The sequence below is a fragment of the Moschus berezovskii genome, chromosome Y (assembly GCF_049115385.1).
Source record: "Moschus berezovskii isolate FMDL1 chromosome Y, NW_MosBer_1.0, whole genome shotgun sequence".
Classification (NCBI taxonomy): domain Eukaryota; kingdom Metazoa; phylum Chordata; class Mammalia; order Artiodactyla; family Moschidae; genus Moschus; species Moschus berezovskii.
In genome coordinates this window covers 77,918,366-77,937,367 of record NC_142489.1, presented here as the reverse complement: position 1 = coordinate 77,937,367, position 19,002 = coordinate 77,918,366, and positions in this window count along the sequence as shown.

Here is a 19,002-nt window from a genome sequence, read left to right as displayed (position 1 = left end):
AATAGTTGAAAACTTCCCTAAAATGGGGAAAGAAATAATCACCCAAGTCCAAGAAACCCAGAGAGTCCCCAACAGGATAAACCCAAGGCGAAATACTCCAAGACACATATTAATCAAATTAACAAAGATCAAACACAAAGAACAAATATTAAAAGCAGCAAGGGAAAAGCAGCAAATAACACATAAGGGGATTCCCATAAGGATAACAGCTGATCTTTCAACAGAAACTCTTCAGGCCAGAAGGGAGTGGCAAGACATACTTAAAGTGATGAAAGAAAATACCCTACAGCCCAGATTACTATACCCAGCAAGGATCTCATTCAAATATGAAGGAGAAATCAAAAGCTTTACAGACAAGCAAAAGCTGAGAGAATTCAACATCACCAAACCAGCTCTCCAACAAATGCTAAAGGATCTTCTATAGACAGGATACACAGAAAGAGTGTATAAACTTGAACCCAAAGTGATAAAGAAAATGGCTACGGGATCGTACTTATCAATAATTACCTTCAACGTAAATGGGTTGAAATTTTCAAAAAGGCTAGGAAACAATTCTCATAGCCATCAATAGTTCAGTGTTGAGTTCATGAATAGTTTTTAAAGTTTGGGACAAACTGTAGTATTTGCTATTTAAGTACTATTTGTGATTGGCATATTACGATGTAACATTGGTCTTCATTTCCATCTTAAAACGCCTAAAAATGCCTAACAGGTTTTTAGATTTGTGAATTTTAATTGAAATGTATTTTACGATGTTACTAAACCTGCAGAAATATTGAAATATTTCAGAGAACTTATTCACTGTACATTTAATTTACTTTATTTATAAAAGTTATGAACTGTAGAAAGTTTTACTTGTTGGGTCAAATGCTTGTTGCATTTGAAGTGCTAGTTACAAGAAAATCAAATACCTTCAGTGTATAAATGCTATTAAGTTTTTAAAGGACTCTGGAGTATAAGTAAGTTTGTTTAAAGAAATTTAGTCTGTTCAACTTGAAAAAAATAAATAAATAAAACTGGAAAAAAATTAAAAAAAGAAAAATATGGTTGAAGGGCATCACCGACTCAATGGACATGAGTTTGAGCGTGCTCCAGGAATTGCTGTTGGAGAGTGAAGTGTCGTAATTTGCAGCCCATGGGATCACAAACAGTTGGACATGACCGAGACTGAACTTATAAGAACTCAAGCATAGCATTACCTATACTTTTACATGCAAATATAGTGATATTAGTATTACTCCATGAAAATTGTATTTTTTATTTCACTCTATGAAAATCTGGATTCTATCTTTCTTACATGAAATGTGGTATTCTCTGTTACTCATGTATGAAAATCTACATGTGGTTTTCAAGCATTTAATGTGGAATTCTGTATATTTCCCATATGAAAATCTTGGCACTGGTTTCTGAAGATATCGAGAACCAGTACGGATTTGGAATGATCTCTCTTGCACAGATGAAAATCAGGGCCCACTCTTTCTTCATCAAGTTTAGAGTTTGTCAAATTTCTCAAATCGATATCAAAATAGAATTTCTTCCATGAAATGATAAATGCTCTGTATTGACTATATTCAGTTCTAGGTGTTAATTCTCCACTTTGGAAGTTGGACTGCTCTGTATTTCATATTGGAGATCAGAATGGAAACTTCCCTTGGAGAAATATGGAGATCTCTAAATTTGATATGAGGCACTAGTTCTTCAGCTACAGAAACACCTTTGGTCCCTGTTTGTTATGTTTCCCTGTGCCTTTGAACATTTGTGTGTACTTGCGTGGGTAGACATGGTGGTGTTTGTGTGTGTTTCTGTATGTGGATGTGTGTCCAACCACAGCCGAAGTAGAGATGAAGGTGAGAGATCACGAGACATGCAGCAAGCAGAAGGAGGCACTAGGCGTCCACAGACTGGGGAAGACTGGCGCATGCATCTCTGAGGTGCTCCTGTTCAGCACAGGGATGAGGAAAGGATGGCCAGTGACAATTCAGGAAAGTGGGTCAATAAATCTGGGTTTACCTCAAGAGACATAAAGAAGCTCACAGTTGGTGCCACGTTGATGTGTGTATTTCCACCAGGAAGCAGATGGGGAAGTTTTGAGAACTCACCCAGTGTAAATTCAATGGTGTGGGTATTTTAAAGCATAGCCTTTGGACCCTTTAGTCTATGGGAAGTGGGGTATCCTGTGGAAATGGTGAGCATGGCTATAACAGGATCCATGACAGTGAAGAGGTCAAGGTCCTTCCGAAATGAACAGAGACTGGAAGGAGGAGGAACAGAAAGATAGCCTACTGCACTGGAGAAATTTTACACATTAGAGGAAGGCCCTGGCCTACTGCTGCCTCAGACCAGTCCATCAGGCAGCAAACTCCCTCTCTGGTGCGGCCAATAATAGCATCGTATGAGAAAAATTACATGATCAGAAAGACTCCTTCATTGTGAAACCACAGGCATCCTAGGATACCGTGTGTGAGCATGTAATCCATCCAGGTGCTCATGCATAACTGGCAGTGTAGAAAGGTGAAGAAAGTGCAGCTGTGGGGTATATGATTTTTCCCCTTTACCAGTGTGTGCCTGTGAGGGAGCAAAGATAGCCAAGTAGAAGGATGTTTACTTATCTTTTCCTGAGAGAGCCCCAAAACTACAGCTTGCTACTGAATGATGATGGACAAGAGAATGTCTGGTCCCACCAAATAGATGTACACCATGTCCGGTGGGGAAGGAGAGGTCCCAAGAAGACTGTAGGACTTTGTGTTTAGAATCAATCCCTTCCAGACACACTCAGAGGGCTTATAGAAAACATTTTGTACACCAATACACAGAGACTGGCAGACACAGAGTCAGACCTGTCTTTCAGTGATTGAGTGTCTCCTGCAGAGGCATGGGCCAGTAGTGGCCTGACAGGGGAGAGGGTCTTTGGCTCCTACAGACCTGGATCATGCAGTTTTTGGCATATGCCCTCTTGGAGGAGTATGCCATTCAATGCACAATAAAGCCAGCTAGCAGACATCCACAAATTGAAAAATAATTATGCCGAAGAAATTCTCGTACTGTTAAGGATGAGAATTTCTTCGGCATAATTATTTTTCAATTTGTGAATGTGTGCTAACTGGCTTTATTGTTCTAGGAGCGCTGCACACTTCCTCACCTGGGGGTCTGGCAAAGGGATTGAGAACCCCACAGGAAATTTGACTTTGGAGGATTTGATTACAGAACTTCCACAGAACTGAAGCAGTTGGAGGGCACAAACAAAATCTTGTGTGCACCAGGGGCCAAGCATAAGGAGAAGTGTCACCACAAGAGACTGAACCAGATTTGCCTGTGAGTGTCTAGGAGTCTCCGGTAGAGGTGTGGGCCAAGAGTGGGCTGCAGGTGGATGAGAGGCACTGAATGCAACAGTACTTGCACAAGCCCTTTTGAAGACTATCACAAGTACCTTGCTCATGCCAAACTTTGTCCTCAGTTCAAACAACAGGGCTGGAACACAGCCCTCCCCAGCCCTCCCCCCCCCCCCCGCAACAGAAATTCGTATTAAAGTCTTACTGAACATGGCCCCACCTATCTAAACAGGACTTAGGTTCATTCACAGTCTGTCCCTCCCATCAGAAAGCTTCTATAACCCTTTTATGCTTATACATTAGAGGGCAGAGGTAATGGAAAACACAATGACAGAAAACTAATAAAACTGATGCAGTGGATCACAGTCTTGTCTAATGCAATGAAACTATGAGTCATGCTCTGTAGGGCCATCCAGGATATATGGGTCATGATTGAGGGTTCTGAGAAAACGTAGGCCAATGGAGAAGTGAATGGCACAGCTTCAGTATTTTGCCTTGAAACCCCATGAACAATATGAAAAGGCAAACAGAACAGACACTGAAAGATGAACTCCCCAGGTTGTTAGGTGTCCTAATATGCTTCTGGAAATCAGTGGAGAAGTAACACCAAAAGTAATGAAGAGATGAAGACAGAGCAAAAAACAAAACAAAACAAAACACCGAGCTGTGGTAGTGACGTGAAGGAAGTAAAGTCTCATTCTGTAAAGAACAATAGTGCATCAGTTCAGTTCAGTTCAGTCACTTAATCGTGTCGGACTCTCCGTAACCCCATGAATCACAGCACACCAGGCCTCCCTGTCCAACACCAACTCCCGGAGTTCACTCAAACTCATGTTCACAGAGTTGGTGATGCCATCCAGCCATCTCATTCTCGGTGGTCCCCTTCTCCTCCCGCCCCCAACCTTTCCTAGCATCAGAGTCTTTTCCAGTGAGTCAACTTCTGTCATGTGGTGGCCAAAATATTGCAGTTTCAGCTTTAGCATCCGTCCTTCCAGTGAACACACAGGATTGATTTCCTTTAGAATGGACTGGAAAGTTAGGCCCATGATTCAGGTTAACTTGGAATTCGTCATACAGGAGATGTCAACAGTGAACATCAACCTTTCAGGAATCAGTGAATTAAAATTGACTGGAAAGGGGAAATTTAATTGAGATGACCGTTTTATCTACCACGGTGGGGAAGTATCCCTATCCCTAGGGAAGAAATGGTGTAGCACTCACAGTCAACAAAAGTGTGTGAAATGCAGTTCCTGGGTGCATTCTCAAGGATGGCAGAAAGATCTCTGCTGATTCTCAAGGCAAACTATGCAATAGCACAACAATCAGAATCTATGTCCTGACCAGCAATGTTGAAGTAGAAATTGAGCTGAAGGTCGGTGAGAAGCTGAAGTTGAGTGGTTCTATGTTTACCTATTGGATCTTCTAGAACTAACACACACACACGCACACATAAAGATATCATTTGCATCATTGTGGACTGGAATGCAAAAGTAGTACATCAAGAGATAGGTAGAGTCACAATGAAGTTTGCCCTTTGGCTACAAAATGAACCAGGACAATGTCTAACACAGTTTTGCCAAGACAAGGGACTGTAATAGGAAACTTTTTCCAACAACACATGAGACGACTCTACACATGCACACAAGAAGATGGTTAATACCAAAGTCAAACTGATTATATGATTTACAGCTGAAGTTGAAGAAGCTTAATGTAGCCATCCAAAACAAACCGGGAGGTGACTGTAGCTCAGATCATCAGCTTATACTGAAACATTCAGACTTATTTCAACAAAAGTAGGGAAAATCCCTAGACATTCCGGTGTGATCTAAATAAAAGCCCTTTTGATTATAATTGGAAATCTAATAGAGTTCTTGTAGAACTAAGGGCAGTGGTTCGTGACATTGTACAGGAGCAGCAATGAAGACTATCTCCAAGACAAACAAATGCACGAAGGCAAAAAGGTTTTCGAAGACACCTCACACTAGCTGAGAAGAAGAAAAAAAGAAAAAGGAGAGAGAAGTGGAAGTGAAATGAGAATGGGAAAGATATACCTATTTGAATGTAGAATATTGAAGAATAGATATGGCAGATAAGAAAAGCTTCCTCGTTGATCAATGCCAAGAAATAGAGGCTAACAGTAGAATCAGATTGACTGGAGATCACTTCAAGAAAATTAAAGATACCATGGGAAGATTTCATACAAAGAAGTGCACCATAAAATTCAGAAATATTGGGTACCTAACAGAAACAGAAACTATTAAAACGTGTCAAGAATACACAGAAGAACTCGACAAAGAAACTCTTCATGACCAGATAATCATCATGGTGTCATCACTCAACTAGACCCATGTTACAGTCTTCGTAAACCCGGATCTGGTGACTGGAATTGATAAGAAGAAGGATGCAGGGGAAAGAAGACTCGATTGAAAAAAGCGTACTTTTTTTTTTTTTTTGCAGAAAGGGATGCTTATATATCTATAATAAAATTATTATTCTGTCATTAAAAATAATGAAATTCCACCAGTTGCAATAAAATGGATAATCCTTTACGTTCAAGGTCACTGAAGGGAGACACTGAAGGGACTCCAGGCAGGTGTCCTCTCCAATGATCTCAGTCCTGAGGACTGAATGCAGCTCTGCTCGTCCCTGTTTTGCAGGAACTGAGAATGAACAGAGTCCTTGAGAAATGGTACACAAAGGAAGAAAACCTATTGGATCCCTTAAATTTGAACGTCCCCTGACTATTCTCCCTGTTTTATTTTTTCATAATTGGGAGTGACTGCATATACTTCTGTGAAAAAGGCACTGACCAACTGAGTATGTTTAGTTTGAACATTTTAGTTGAAAGGCATCAGTATACTACAGATATAGTCACCATGATAATTATCAGCTTTATAGCTCCAGATCCAATATGAAGTGTAATGCTTTGAAATCATCCTCAAGTGACTAGCCCAGATAATTGATCAATTAGCTGTTCAGCTAAGGTTTCCAAATTTTTGGAAGAGGATAGACTCTTAGAGAAGATTTCAAAGATTTTGTTTTGCAACAATTGTATATCTAAGGAGCATTATTATGTGTATCTTGTAAATGAAATTTGATTTGTTCCCAGTTGTAAGCACTATTGTTTAACCAAACAGGAGTAATGCAAAATTGTGTAGAATTCCAGTCACATTTTAATAATACTTGCTTTTTAAAATCTATTAATTGTTCTCTGACCCACTGGATGCCTGTTTTTAATTCTTGTATTTTATCCTGAACGTCCTCATCCATCTGAGCCTGGGTAGCCCACATAGTATCAGTATCTTTAGTAAAAATTTGAATGAAGTTTTGGGTTTGAATTGAGGTTTGTAAAGCAATGCCTGCAACACCGGCAGTGATGTAAAAGGGTATTAGTCCCAAAATGCCAAGAATTAGCCATCCAATGAATTGCTTAGATCATTGGAGTAATTTAGAGAGTAACCGGGAGGCAAGTCCTACCATGGGCCAGTGAAGAACATGTACACATCTATTTGTTTCTGAAACAAGGCAGAAGAATCAGAGTGAATCTACTCAGAATGACGGCCAGTTTCCAGGACCATCACAATGTGTATCCCATACTCCAAACCACACTCAATACGTACTCAAGTTTCTCTTGCTCTATAGCTGCTCCCATCTGGGGTAAATTTGCCATTCCTGAGTCAGGGAAGAGAATGAACTCAGGAAAAATAGAATCAGTTCAGACTCAGCCCTCTTGAGTTCTGTTCCCAAAACCTGGGAGAAAATCCCAACCTCAAGTCATGTTATTGGACACAGAGAAGAATAGCCCCATAATATCTGTCAGTGCAACTACGCCCTCCATCTCCAACCCCATGTCCTACCTATGTGAATACTGCCAGAACACACTGGGGTGTCACAGGATGCCCACTCTTGTAATGTCCAACTCTCAAACCAAAGCCACAGGGCAAATGTATATTACACAGACTGGTCACAGATAAGGCCACCGCCTTTACCATAACAGACATTGTTTCATTTCACCTTTTTCACAAGGAGAAAGATAAATTGAGAAGTCATGTGGCTTTGATTCCAATGAAAGAAAAAGAGAAAGAAAAACAAAAAACGGAATACATCACAAATGAAATAGAGAAATCATTTAACAGATACAGTTTGAAGCCTGAGTAACAAGAATGCAAAATCAAATAGCGAAAAATATGGATGGACAAGGTAAACATTTTAACAAGATATGAGAATTAATAGGGAAAAAAGCGCTCATGAAGAATAAAATAATGAAATAGAAAACACATTAGAAGGAAATAATAGAGAAAAAGTGACACAGAAGAATGTGTATGTGATCTGGAAGATTCTTTAATGAAAAACACCGAAGCAGAATTGCAAATAGATGAGCAAATTTACAAATAAAGACCATTTTAAATAATCTCTTTGACAATATAAAAATAGCAGCATTGAGATATTTGGGGTCTCAGAAAGGAAGAGATAGAAAGCAGTTGATATGATAGAGATAAAATTATGGCTGATCAGTTCCAAAACCTGAAGAAAGAAAGAGACTTAGAAATCTAGTGAGATAAAGAACAGAGAGTTCCAGAAAGTTGAACAGAGATTGAAATGAAAACACATCAAAATTAAATGTAAAGTTGAAAAGAAAATGAAATGGAATAAGGGAAAAGAAAGTACATAAGAGAAATCCACAAGGTTATCAGCTGACTCACGATTTCTGTGATGGGGTTGTACTGGGCCTTCGTAGAATCGGCAATTGATGTTGGAATTGTTGGCTACTCATGGAAGACTTTGGGGTCTGACTAGGCCCATGCTAACCATGCTAGTGTTGCCAGAAGTCCACTGGTGAAGATCTGTGGTTTGATCCCTTGCAGTACTGCCTCAAGGTAACTGAGAGAATCAAGGGTTGTGAGGGAGGTCAGCAGGTGAGACTGAAGAATGGAGACCAGGACACTCTCCTTTTCCAAAAGGGAAAACTCAGGCTCATGCAGGCCGACTGCAGAGCCTGGATTTGGGTCATGCAGCTAGCAGCTGACAGGCTGAGACTTGAGGCTTGGGGACTTAATGTGTCCAAGCCTCACTCAAAGGAGCTGTGGTTACACCCTGAGAGTCCTTGGTGACTCTGATGAAGGCAAAGACACCTTGTTGTAATCATCCTTCCCTGAGTTCTGCCGTCACCAGACATCCTGCTGCTCAATCAGTTTGAAATCACCTGGGCTTTTCACTCCCAACCCTCATCCTGGGAAGGCCTGTCAGTTGGAAGGGGTTTCTCTCTGGTGTCCCACTGCTCTTTTGTGTTGACTTTGGTGTATTCTGCGAATTTTCATATTCACTTCTTAACCTTTCTCTACCGCCACACAGGCATTGTTGACCTGGATTCAGGCTGGTTGGAGATACTACTGAACAGATGTTGGAGGAAATGGACAGGTATCTCAAAAGGGCAAGCCTTTGTGCCTGCTGGTGTTATCTCCCACATTGCAGGACACAGCATCTTCAACTCCTGAAACGTGAGTGTTTCCTGTTTACTTTTGTGTCCCTGTGCTTTGCATATGTGTGTAGATGTGTTGCATGTGTTTTTGTCAACTGTATTTGTGCTGCTTATATATGTGTGTATGTCCAGCCCACTGAAGACACATAGATGAAGACCAAGGATGTGAGATGTGAAGCAACTAGAAAAGGGGATGTCCACAGACTTGGGGAGAATGATTAATGTATGTCTGTGGTACCACAGTCTCGGAGAGGAATGAGAAAATGATGGTCATTGATAAGTGGAAGATGGCTCCACATATCTGAAATTACCTAAGAGACATAAAAATGCTTAACATCTCTGTTCTGTCGTGGGGTGTGTTTGTACTTGGAAATGGGATTGGAGAGTTTGAAGAGTCACCCAGAGTAAGTCAAGAATGGTGGGGATTTTAAACCACTGCTTGTGGACCCATCAGTCTTTGAGACATGTACTGGCCTGTGGAAATGGAGGTCATGGAATTAGGACCTACGATTTAGAAGAGGCCAAGTTTCTTTGAAAAAGTGTAGAGTCTTGGAGAAGGAAGCCCAGACGGTGAGCCAGCTGCACTGGAGAAACATTCCACACATGTGAGAAACATACAGGGGAACGTCCTGGCTAGTGTGTTGCCTAGCATCAGGCCATCAGCCAGGACACTCCCTCACATAGGGTGGTACACACTGGGACTGTGTGAGATAAATGATCTCCTAAAATATTTGCATAGTTAACAGCGGAAGCTTGATTATGCCTAAATGGACTGATTTTTTCTTTCCTCTTGATGAACCAAAGTGCCACAAATCACTTTTACGCAGTCTACATTACTTGCCTACCGTTCATGTATAAAATATGAAATATATATTATTTTCTTTGATTTAATTAATTTGTTTTAATCGGTGGCTATTTACTTTACAATTTTGTTGGGTTTTTATGCCTTATACTGATATGAATCAGCCTTGGGTGTATATATCCCACAACACCTGAATCCATTTCCACCTCAATCCTCACCTGTTCCTCTGCACAATTTAAGAAAAGTAGTATTGAATGTCCTGCTTCATGTATTGAGTTTGCACTGATCATCTATTTGACATATGGTAATAAACATGTTTTAATGCAGTTCCTTCATATTGTCCCACCCTCGCCTACTCAATCATAATCCAAAAGCTGTTTTACATCTGTGTCTCTTTTTGCTAAAGACTCGTCGTTACTGCATGCCAAATTCCATCAGTTCAGTCCCTAAGTCATGTTGGACTCTTTGCAACCCCATGAACCACAGCACGCCAGGCCTCGCTCTCCATCACCAACTCCCAGAATTTACCCAAACTTATGTCCATTGAGTCGGTGATGTCAACCAGCCATCTAATCCTCTGTCATCCCCTTCTCTCTCACCAATCCCTCCCAGCATCAGGTTTTTTCTAATAAGTCAACTCTTCGCATGAGGTGGCCAAAGTACTGTAGTTTCAGCTTTAGCATCAGTCCTTCCAATGAACACCCAGGACTGATCTCCTTTATGATTGACTGGTTAGATTTCCTTAAAAGAAATCAAAGATGTCACAAAGAGATGGAGAAATATACCATGTTCATGGATCAGGAGAATCAATTTAGTGAAAATAAGTATAATTTTCACTATGCAATTTATGGATGCAATGTAGTCTCTATCAAGCTACGAACAGTATTTTTCAGAGACCTAGAACAAATAATTTCACAATCTGTATGGAAATACAAATAACCTCAAATAGCCAAAGGACACTTTTTGTATTTCCATATAAATTCCATACAAATAGACAAAGAAATATTGAGAGAGAGGAATGGAACTGGGGGAATCAACTTCCCTGACTTCAGACTATCCCACAAAGCTACAGTCATCAAGATAGTATGGTACTGGCACAAAGACAGAAATATTGATCAGTGGAACCAAAGAGAGTGTCCAGAGATAAATCCACACAACTATGGGCACGTTATCTTTGACAAGGAGGCAAGAATACACAATGGATATAACAAAATCTCTTTATCAAGTGATGATGGGTAATCTACTCAATCATTTACAGAAGAATGAACTCGAACTCTTTCTAACATCATACACAAAAATGAACTCAAAATGGATTAAAAACTCAATGTAAGACCAGAAACGACAAAATTCCTAGAGGAAAACATAGGAAAATCACTCTGACATAAATCACAGAAGGTGAATCTATGATTCACCACACGGAGTAATGGAAATCAAAGCAAAGATAAACAAATGGGACCAAATTAACATTAAAAGCCTTCACAGAATGAAGGAGGCTATAAGCAACTTGCAAAGACAGCCCTCAGAGTGGGAGAAAATAAAGCAAACAAAGCAACAGACAAATAATTAATCTAAAAAACATATAAGCAGTTCATGCAACTCAAGTCTAGAAAAATAACCACCCAATCAAAAAATGGGCTAAAGAACTAAACAGTCATTTCTCCAAAGAAGACATACAGATGGCTAACAAACACAAGATGCTCAACATCTCTTACTATTAGAGAAATGTAAATCAATACCACAATGAGGTACCATCTCATGCCAGTCAGAATCGCTCCTCTCAAAATGTCTACAAACAATAAATGCCAGAGATGGTGGCGAGAAAATGGAATCTTCTTACACTGTTGAGGGGAATGCAAACTAGCATAGCCACTATGGAGAATGGTGTGGAAATTCCTTAAAGAAATTTGAAATAAAACTGATGTACAACCCAGCAATTTCACTGCCTTTCATACACAGAAAGGAAACCAGAATTCAAAGAGACACATTTACACCAATGTTCATCTCAGCACTGTTTTCAATAGCCAGGACATGGAAGCAACCTAGATGACCATCAGCAGATGAACTGATAAGAAAGCACAATGGAGTATTAAACTCAGCCATTAAAAAGAATGCATTTGAATCAGTTCTAATGAGGTGGATGAAACTGGAGCCTATTATACAGATTGAAGTAAGCCAGGAAGAAAAACACCAATACAGTGTACTAACACATATATATGGAATTTAGAAAGATGCAAATGATAACCCTGTATACCAGACAGCAGTAGAGACACAGATGTATAGAACAGTCTTTGGGCCTCTGTGGGAGAGGGTGAGGGTGGGATGATTTGGGAGAATGGCATTGAGACGTGTATGTTGTCAGATGTGAAACGAATCACCAGTTCAGGGTCAATGCATGTTACAGAATGCTCGGGGCTGGTGTGTGGGGATGATCCAGAGGGAGGATAAAGGGAAGAGGGAGGTAGGGGGCGGGGGGTTCAGGATGCGGAACTCATGTACACCCGGGGCGGATTCATGTCAATATATGGCAAAAACAAGCAATATAATATTGTAAAATAATTAACCTCCAATTAAAAAAAAATAAAGTTAAGTTTGAGACTCCATAAAAGTCTCAGCAGAAAATAAATAAATAAATAAAAGGGTCTATGGTTGTATAAATGATCAGGTCAAGTTTATTGAGAACAGATCTATTTTTTTTAAGCAAGTCTTAATTTGGTAAAAAATGAGGGTGATTTTAGGGAGAAAAAGATGTTTCAATAAATGTTAAATCACAGTTTGTTAATGGCGGTCTACCAATGGAGGTAGTAAGACTCATTTCTTAGACAGTTCCTTGCTGTTATGTGATATTAATGTAAAATTTAATTGAATTCTTAAAGAACACCCTAAGTTTCTTTCTAAAGCTTATCTCAGTGATCTATCTTTGGATAAAGATCAGACGCCATGCGACCTGCAACCAGGACTAAAAAAAAAAAAAAGCACAAAAAACCTAATTTAAAGGACTGTCTCCAACCTAGATGGAAGGACGTTTTACAGAAGAAACTACACTACACCAGGTTGAGAAGACGACGACATCAGAGAAGACAGCTTGCCCAAGATGCTGGACCTGATTCGTATGATCATTTATAATGTTTTCTTGACTTCTTAGCCCTCTGCATATAAATCAAGTGCTTTTCTACCATAGGCCTGATCCTATGCTAGTTTTAGAAATTAATCCCATTGTCGGGTTTGTAGACATGTAAAAGCTCATGCTGCTTATACAAAAACTCTGTTAGACTTGTGCCATCCTAATGTCCTTAAACCATGGCAACAGTCTGCGTCTAAATTGGAAAATTAAAAGCAATATCTGGAAATCAGAGTCAGGGCTATGGGAAATCCAAGATGGTGCTTGGCTTTTCCGAGCTCGCTGACAAACCTCATTTTTTATTTGATGGGTTAAAGCCTCCCTGGCTACAGGGCCTCCATAATGAAAAATCACGGAATATTAAGTTTTGTAAATTGTTAAATTAAGTTTCTAGTTTTGTTAATGTCTAGTGTTTACTAAGACTCTCTGCTGAGACAGATCCCTGTTACGTGATACTGCTAAAAGATTTAATTAAGTTAATAAAAAGGACACTCTAGGTGACTTTCTAAGGCTTATCTCAGTAACCAGTCTTCAGATAAAGATCAGATGCTCCATAATGTACAACAAGGAGATTAACACCAGACTGTGATCATTTAACGAAAGAAGTCAGGTGACTTGGGGTATACCAGGCTTTATCTAATGAAAGTTCTTGACTTATAATTCTTATTTTACTAATAACTTCTAGCTATGGCTATATGATTTTCGACGTCACTTGTTTCACTGAGCCTGCGATATAATGCTGAACTGACAGTTCCATATGAGATCAATCATTGTAATAATGTGACGCTGGGTATGGGAAAAAGCAATAAGAGGAAATATTTTCCTGGACCAGGAGGCTAGTAAGACAGTGGTACACAGACTTTTGCTACTTACAAGGCCTGGTCCAATTTTAGCACACTGAGTGGCCCATCACTACTCTAGACCTGGGAGTGAGCCTTCCCAGCACCGTGGACACAATGGCCATGAGATGGTGTCACATGGTCAGATATGTGGCTATGAAGGGCCCTGCTGACTGGAAGTTGGTCCTTGCCAGCTGCCTCTACAAAGATTACATCATGACCATTGCAAGCTGCTGACCTTCAACACCCCCTGAAAGAAGTTCAGGGTGAAAATCAGGAATGAGGCACTCTGTGCTGTAAAAAACAAACAAACAAACTGGGAGAACAGTCCTTCAGATAGTTAGATCTTTTAAGAAAAAGGTTTAATGAATTTCAATTCTTGCATCTTCTCATACCTAGAAAAACACTGATGTTTTGCTGAAATCTGCTTTGGCTATTAATGTTTTTTCTTTTTTTTTACAGTTAAAAGTCAAAATAGAGTAGCTATGGTTACAACATCCGGGGAAATAACTATTTCCCAGATATTCTGAAAAATGATATTATGGGTGTGATTTCAGATGAGACGCTGTGACCTAGTGTAGAACTTAATGCTCCTGTAATGCATGTTTGCTTGTGTATTTTGCTTGCTGCTCGTAAAACCAAGTTACTCCGTTTTAAGATAAGGTTGTTTTTAAGTAAAGATTCCTAAAATTGTTTTTTTTTTTAAATAAAAAATAAAAAAAGAAAGCAGTGATATATATATACCAAATGGAATATTATTCAGGTATTAAAAAGAACTCATTTAAATCATGTCTAATGAGGCGAATGAAACTGGGGCCTATTATACACAGTGCAGTAAGTCAGAGAGAAAAGCAGCAATACAGTATAAAAACACATATATATGGAATTAAGGAAGATGGAAACAATGACCCTATATGTGAGGCAGTAAAAGAGACACAGATGTAAAAAATAGACTTTTGGACTCTGTGGAAAAAAGTGAGGGTGCGATGATTGAGATAATAGCATCAAACCCTATATATCACCATATGTGAGACAGATTGCCAATCAAGGTTTGATGCATGAAACAGGGCTCTCAGGGCTGGTGCACTAGGACCTGAGAGATAGTTTGGGGACAGAAGTTGGATGGGGGTTTAGGATGGGGACATATGTACACCCATGAATGATTCATGTTACTGCATGAAAAAAACCACTACAATATTGTAATGTAATTAGCCACCAACTAAAATAAATAAAATAATTCACAACAAATAAATTAATGGCACACCAGTGAGGGATCACTTCTGACTGGCAGGCATTACCAGGAGGACGGGTGGGAGAGAAGGGCCAAGGTAATCTCAAACACAATGAGCAGCACAAGGCCGTAGATTAGAAGAACCTGGAAAATCCCAATTCTGACAAAGGTGATTAATTCACTCTATCTGCATCAGAAGAATCTAGGACTCTCATGTTATAACTACAGATGCTTTGGGTGGGACTTGGACACATGAAGTCCTCAAGCTTCCCAACTCAACCTTTCACCATCTACCTTCAAGACCTGAATCCAGACTCTACAGCCATCCTACATGAGCGTGGCTTACCCCTTTGGGAAAGGAGAGTGTCCTATACTCTACACGGATGTGACTTCAGGACCCAACTGCTGTTCCCCTCAAAATCTGTGTTCCTGTAGGTACGTCTTATTGAAGCACCTTCCTCCCAGGTGTAGGGTAGCAGAGGATTGGCATCTCTCTTTGGAGATGATCTGCTGGCAACATGAGTAAGGTCAGAACATGCCTGATGAGTACCCAAAACCTCCCTTGTGTAGACAAGAGCATCAATATCCATCTCAAATTCTGGGGCATGCTCAGAATCACACCACCTCTGCAATCCTTATTGATCCAGGGCAACCAGGTTTGACAACCTGCTTGAGGAATTGAAGGTTACTGGTGTCCAGACTAGGCTTGGAGTTCCCCATCTATATTCCCAGAACCAGTGGACTCGAGTGAAACTATATTCCATATTTCCTGGAGGAAGACCATGGGGATAGTGAAGGATCACGAAGAAGGAGTGTGCACTCCCTACAGCACCCACCTACAGTGACAGGGAGCCAGATCACACCAGTGGTGTCATGGTAGTACTCCTTCGTGATGACTGTGTTCCAGAAGTAGGGGTTGTCATGAAAGGAAAATATCAGCTTGCAGTTGGACCAGGCACGGCCTACATATTGCACCTGCCAGGACCAGGAGGAGGGAAAAGATGTAAGCTTCTAGATTCCTCAGCTTGCATGCTAGGTAGGCAGCAACAACCTCCACTTCTATTCTCCAAACACTCACAATGCACATGCATGGATAATATCATACACCCTCCTCCCAACTTCCCTGTCCATTTCCCCCATCCACTTGTCCTCAGCCTCCTCACTCACATCAAATCAATCAAGTATATAAGCAAGTCTCTATCTTAGTCACTGATCCTGAGACACATTTGGGGGTGGTTCATAATCAGCCGTAGGCCAAGGAGCCAGTGAAAGTACAAGAACAAGGACACTGAAACAGGCATCTTCAGGGGATATGGGCATTCCTGCTTGCTGGGCCATCCCACTGACATCCCCAGACCATACATGCTATCAAACATTCTCATGGCTCATGGTCCCCCGTGGTCCTCTAGGTCCTCTCTCTGCACCCACCAATGGAGCTTTGGTTTCTTACAGATCTGCTCTCTGCCTCATCTCTGTGTGCAGGGTAGTGGCATGTCACTTCTTAAACCGTCAGAATCTTCAGTCCCTGTGGCATGTGTTCTTGCAAGCAAGTGTGTTACTGTGTGTGTGTTGTGTGTGTGTGTGCGTGTGTGTGTGTGTGTGTTTAGAAGGACATCCCTGAGAGTCTGACCTGCTCCCGAAAGGGCATTATGCATGTGTCTGGAGCAGTCTGACTCTAACGAGGGAAGAAAGCAGTCACCCCTTCCAACTCCAATGCACAACGTCCTGCATTTACACTGCACTAGTAGAACAGTGACAGGGACCTGACTGACTGGGATGGGTTATGGGACTCCAAATATCTCTGACGCTTTCCTAGATGATCCACAATTACAATAATACATCTTTGAGAATGCTATTCTGGCCTACTGTCTCTGGTAAGGTAGAGTTCCACCCCACAGCATACCGCTTCCGTTCAGAGGCAGGCCAAAATGAGTCACCCAGAATTATGGCTCAGACAACACAAGTGGAGCCATGCCCAGGGGATACTGGCACTGTTCCTTTGGAGCTCGCCCCTTCTCCCAGCCCTCACTTCCTTGGTCCCATGGACTTGCCTGTACCCTCACACACACCGTCATTCTGCTCCTGCTCTTTCTCTGCTTTTGAACAACTGATCCTAAGAAGTGGTATCAAGGATAAGACTTCACCCCAGAAACCAGGAATGCCTGGATGATGTCGCTTCTCTGAGACAAGTGTTGATGTTTCTCCTTTGATGGTTCTTCCACCTGAGGCAAAAGTAGCCCCCGTATTATTGTTCATTCCCATAGCTCAGCTCTACCTGTAGCACAGGCAAACCTTCAGAGCCCCAAGTGAGGGTAGTGGGGGCCAATCATTCGGGGCTCCAGGCCTTGGGTGTCCCTGATCCTGCGCCTCAGGTTTCTCCTCACATTCTTGTGAGGACACCAGCTCCTGCTCCTCCTACACCTCCACCACCCCCATCTCTTCCATGATGTCTTCCACCAGCTGCTGGAAATCTTGCCGGAATCCCACCACTTCTCCTTCCTGCAGAGCCTTGCCTTCCTCCACCGCCTCCATCCTAAAGAGGGTGCCCTCCTCGCCTGGTACCCCCTGCCACCTGCTGTCTGTAACTTCCCCGATGGCCCAACTGTGCCGACAGATCACAGGGCCCTGCGGCCTGAAAGCCAGCCTCACAGCTAAGAAGATGCAGGGAGCCAGGGGCACTCCAGCCTTCCTCTGGTCTCCCTTTCCTTGTGGCCCTGACCATGGCCCAGGTTCACAAACGAAGTGGACCCCAACGCAAAGCCACTGACTGGCACAGTGGCGCCCAGGTTTCAGTCACCCTCCACAAACTGGTTAATTGCCTACAGTGTAGGAGAGGGGAAGGTGAGACACACATGCGGATCCTTATCTAGTCACCTATGTGTATTACGTTGGTGGGGGGCGGGAGACTTGACTTCTACACGCTGACTTTCAGAATACATCAGGAACCAATCATGGAGTCTAAAGGCATTTCCTCGGGGGGATGCCCCTTGGAATTAGGAGCACTCTGGCAGCAGTGAACAAGCTGCCAATCACTGATTAACACAATTGTTGCCCTCCATGGAAGCTATTTTCATAAGCAACGATGCAAAAGTGCATTTGGGGAGGCAGGTCTCTCAGTACCTGAAGAATCAGTGGTTCTTTTGAAATATAAGAGGTTTCCATATTTCTTACAGGAAAATCTCCATGATGATCTCAAAATGTGAAATGTAGAGAAGCCCGACTTCCATGAATCAGGATTAGGACCAAGATTTTGATACAGGAAATACAAAGAATACAGTATTTCATGGTGGAAAATAGTTCTCTTGATATATGTTTGAGAAATACAAAGAATCCATGCTTGTTGAAGAAAGAGTGGTAGCCAGATTTTTCTTTTTATTTATTTATTTACTTTAATTGAGGGCTAGTTACTTTACATTATTGTATTGGTTTTGCCATACATTGACAAGAATCTGCCCTGGGTATACATATGTTCCCCATCGTGAAACGCCCTCCCATCTCCCTCCCCATCCCATCCCTCTGGGTTATCCCAGAACACCACCCCCGAGCACCATGTATCATGCATTGAACTTGGACTGGTGATTCGTTTCACATATTAGAATGTACATGTTTTAATGCCATTCTCTCAAGCCATCCCACCCTTACCCTCTCCCACAGAGTCCAAAAGACATTTCTATACATCTGTCTATGTTTTGCTGTCTCGTATACACTGTTACTGCTATCATCTTTCTAAATTCCATATATATGTGTTAGTATATTGTATTGGTGTTTTTCTTTCAGGCTGACTTCACTCTGTATCAGTTCAGTTCAGTTCAGTTCAGTCGCTCAGTCGTGTCCGACTCTCCGCGACCCCATGAATCACAGCACGCAAGGCCTCCCTGTCCATCACCAACTCCCGGAGTACACTCAAACTCATGTCCATAGAGTCGGTGATGCCATCCAGCCATCTCATTCTCGGTCGTCCCCTTCTCCTCCCGCCCCCAACCTTTCCCAGCATCAGAGTCTTTTCCAGTGAGTCAACTCGTCGCATCAGGTGGCCAAAGTATTGCAGTTTCAGCTTTAGCATCAGTGCCTCCAATGAACATCCAGGATTGATCTCCTTTAGAATGAACTGGTTGGATCTCCTTGCAGTATAAGGGACTCTCAAGAGTCTTCTCCAACACCACAGTTCAAAAGCATCGATTCTTCGGCGATCAGCCTTCTTCAC